Source organism: Myodes glareolus, chromosome 1 (genome assembly GCF_982192425.1).
Source record: "Myodes glareolus chromosome 1, mMyoGla1.1, whole genome shotgun sequence".
Classification (NCBI taxonomy): Eukaryota; Metazoa; Chordata; class Mammalia; order Rodentia; family Cricetidae; genus Myodes; species Myodes glareolus.
The window spans coordinates 51,925-55,457 of NC_142026.1; the positions used below are offsets into that span (position 1 = coordinate 51,925).

The 3,533-nt window shown below is 43.1% G+C and overlaps 1 pseudogene; it reads left to right on the forward strand.

The window, feature by feature from the left end:
• Positions 1-748: 748 nt before the first annotated feature.
• Positions 749-2,221, forward strand: LOC148123195 (WD repeat-containing protein 5B-like; annotated as a pseudogene).
• The last annotated feature ends 1,312 nt before the right edge of the window (positions 2,222-3,533 follow it).

Genomic DNA, 3,533 nt, shown 5'->3' on the forward strand with positions numbered 1-3,533 from the left:
GGCAGCCAGGAGTGGTAACAACCCTATAATCTCAGTACTCTTGAAGCCGAGGCAGTAAGGTTACCTTACATTCTATCTAGGCAAGTCTGGGATACAATGAAACCCTGCCTCAACACCTCTGTCCCTGTCCCCTCAGGAATGGGAATGATGCTCCATGCCTGCAGCCCCAGCACTTGGGAAGTGAAGCAAGAAGGGTTCCTTTTTTTACAAAGCACCCTTACCACAAAGCACCAGTAAAAACTATGCACTGAAACAAAATGTTTCCATAGTTCTAAAGAGGATAGTGGCAAACAAATTTGCCTGATTAACAAGACAGAGTTCCAAAAACTTTACTTATCTATTACTTATGGAAACATAAATTATACAGGCTAATAACCAAAGGTTTGCTGATTTCTTCCATCATAACCTTGTTTTTTGTTTGTTTGTTTTTGTTTTTCGGGTTTTTTTCCTGAGACAGGGTTGTGAAGCTCTGGCTGTCTTGGAACTTGCTCAGTAGACCAGACTGACCCGAAATGCACAACATATCCATCCGCTTCGGCCTGCTGAATGCTGGGATTAAAGGCATGCACCAAAACTGACCAGCAGAGATGGAGATGTAGGTCTTAGGATTTCCTTAACATCTATAAAATAATTTTAAGCCACTAGATTTAAGATCTGTGAATCGCTCTGCTCCATTCCCTAACCATAGTAAGCGGATCTTGTGGCTGCAAAACTCAGCATCAGAGGAGGGCAGGGGCAGAGGCCAGCTATGCTCACAGTCTTCCTGAATGTCCGCGGGCCACGCCCCTTTCTGCACCCAAGCTTCTCACAGCCTGGGTTCAGGGGCAGGGTTCAGGAGGACCAGAAGCAAAAGTTTACTTTCTTTGGCACGAGTAAGTCTCATTGATGGTTGTGGGCCTGCACTGTGGTGCATTCCCGCCTCTTCTTGAGCCTTCTCAAATCCTGTTTAGTGTGGCATCCTCAGTTTCTCACCATTCCCTGATGTTTGGGAGCTGAGTAGGTCGTGGAAGAGGATTTTCTGTGCAGCTCCCTTAAACCCTGACTCACGGCCTAGTCCTTTAACAGCAACACCCAACAAGAGTACCAATCTCAGAACCACTGTGATCCAGTTTTCTGATGCTACAGAAGAAGCAAGAGGAGAGTGGTCCAAACCTTGCTGTTGATTCTGTGCGACCCTAAGGACAAGCTCATGTTACAGTCCAAACTGTGCACACAGCAATTTTCTTCTGCAAGGCTCAGGGCTGGACAGCTGCACAAGCTGTAGAGCCAAGCTACTGTGACAGAACATCCCCCAGCAGAGGGAGCACAGCAATCAGCCCTCTCCTCTGCCACCCAGCGGGCGAGAGAACCACAGAAACCCAAATATGCTGTCTGACTTACTCTTGAGGGACACTCATCAGTTCAATTTAGTCCTAATGGAGAATGGCTAGTAAGTTCTGCTGCTAATACACTAATTATAATTTGGGGGGCATATGATGGGAAATGTAAGAAAACACTCTGTGGTCACAATCTGGAAATATCAGATGTTGCCTGGTCTTCAGGTTCTAATCGTCTTGTTTCTGCCTCAGACGACAAGACTCTAAAGTTATGGGATGTGAGATCTGGAAAATGGTTGAAAACACTAAAAGGACACAGTGATTTTGTCTTCTGTAATTTCAACTCACCATCCAACCTCGTTGTTTCAGGATCCTTCGATGAGAGGTGAAAACAGGAAAGTACCTAAGACTTTGCTCATTTGGATCCCATATTTGCTGTACATTTTAATTGCAATGGGTCCTTGATAGTGCCAGGGAGCTATGATGGTCTTTTTAAAATCTGGGATGCTACTTCAGGCCATGTTTAAAAACATTCATTGATGATGGTAATCCTCCCATGTCTTTTGTAAAATTTTCTCCAAATGGCAAATATATTCTCACTGTAACTTTGGGCAATACTGTTAAACTGTGGGATTACAGCAGAGGCCTGAAGACATACACTGGTCATAACAATGAGAAATACTGCATATTTGCCAATTTCTCTGTTACTGGTGGAAAGTGGATTGTGTCTGGCTCAGAAGTCAACATGGTTTACATATGAAACCTTCAGACTAAAGAGACTGCGCATAAGTTACAACGTAACACAGATGTTGTGACCTCGCAGCTTGTCACCCCACAGAAAACATCATTGCATCAGCAGCATAGAAAATGGCAAAACCATCAAAGTGTGGATGAGTGACTACTGAAGTCTCTGGCAACCAACCGATGAGTGAAACTAAGTCAGAAACAACTGAAAGGGTGACTGCTATGAAGTTTGTGGTTTTGTAGCTCTTGTCAAATTGTCTTTAATTTTATGAATTTGAGACATTTTAATTTGCAAAATGAGACCACTGTAAAAGCCAGTCTAGGACCTGTGGCTTCTGTGTTTTAATTTTGAGGCCTGTTGTCAATCTCATGTCTTTGTCCCTGGACAGCATCATTCTTTTTCTTTCAGCAGCTTTCTCAGAGGGGAGGGTATTTGGAGTACTCAGAAGGTTGACAGAATGGGATGGCTGAGGGGAAGGGGACTGAACAGTTTCTGTTTGGGAGGCCACTAAGGACAATGGCATGTGTTGAGGGAGGAAACGAGAGGACTGAAGAACTACATGTCACCTGCATATTTTTGGTATTATTCTACATGATGGGCATTAATCTGTCAAGCTGGGTACAGTGAGTCATTGTCAGGTGCACTCTACATGTCTTAACACTTCTGCCTGTGTTCTGGTCAGAGAACAACCCTCAGGAGTTAGGCCTCTCCTTCTGCTGTGTGCTCCACATAGCGAATTAAGGTCAGGCTTTCTCAACAGGGCCAGAATATTAAATAGTTTTTGAGAAAGGGTCTTTCTCTGTACTCCTATAGGCTTGGCTGACTGGTAAACCAGCCTGGTCTCAAGCTCTCTACCGTCTTAGAACCTTAAATGTTTGACTGAAAAATCTTCTTAAATATTTTGTTAGGTTGTGCCATTTTGTGACTCTTCAGGCAAATTCTATGCCAGGCTGTGACTACTTTTTAGCACTGGGCCTCCTAACTCCTGCCCAACATTATTCAATTCAGAAATCACCTTATCAATACTATGGTTGCTTGCCTGCCCTCAGTGGACACCTGAGGTATGCTTCCCAACTTTTGTTGTATAAAGAAAGTTCTATATTAGGATTTCCAATATTCAAAACATGGGCTTGGAAAAGGGTCTCAAATTAATCAAGAAAAAAATCAATTTTCCCCCCAAGATGGGATTTCTCTGAATAACAAAGCCCTGAATGTCCTGAAACTCAGTCTGACCTCAAATTCAGAGATCCGCCTGTTTCTGCCTTCCCAGTGCTGGGATTAAATGTGTGCCACTGCCACCCAGAAAAAATCAATTTCCTAAAAATGCACAAAAACTTCTTTTGATAATAAATTTGCAAGTGACAAAAATAGAGGCATTTATATCTAAAATAAAACAAAGGCAAAAGTACAGTGTACAGACAACATCAAGAACATTAGATCATGGAGCTACTGGCAACATTGCATTGCAAATG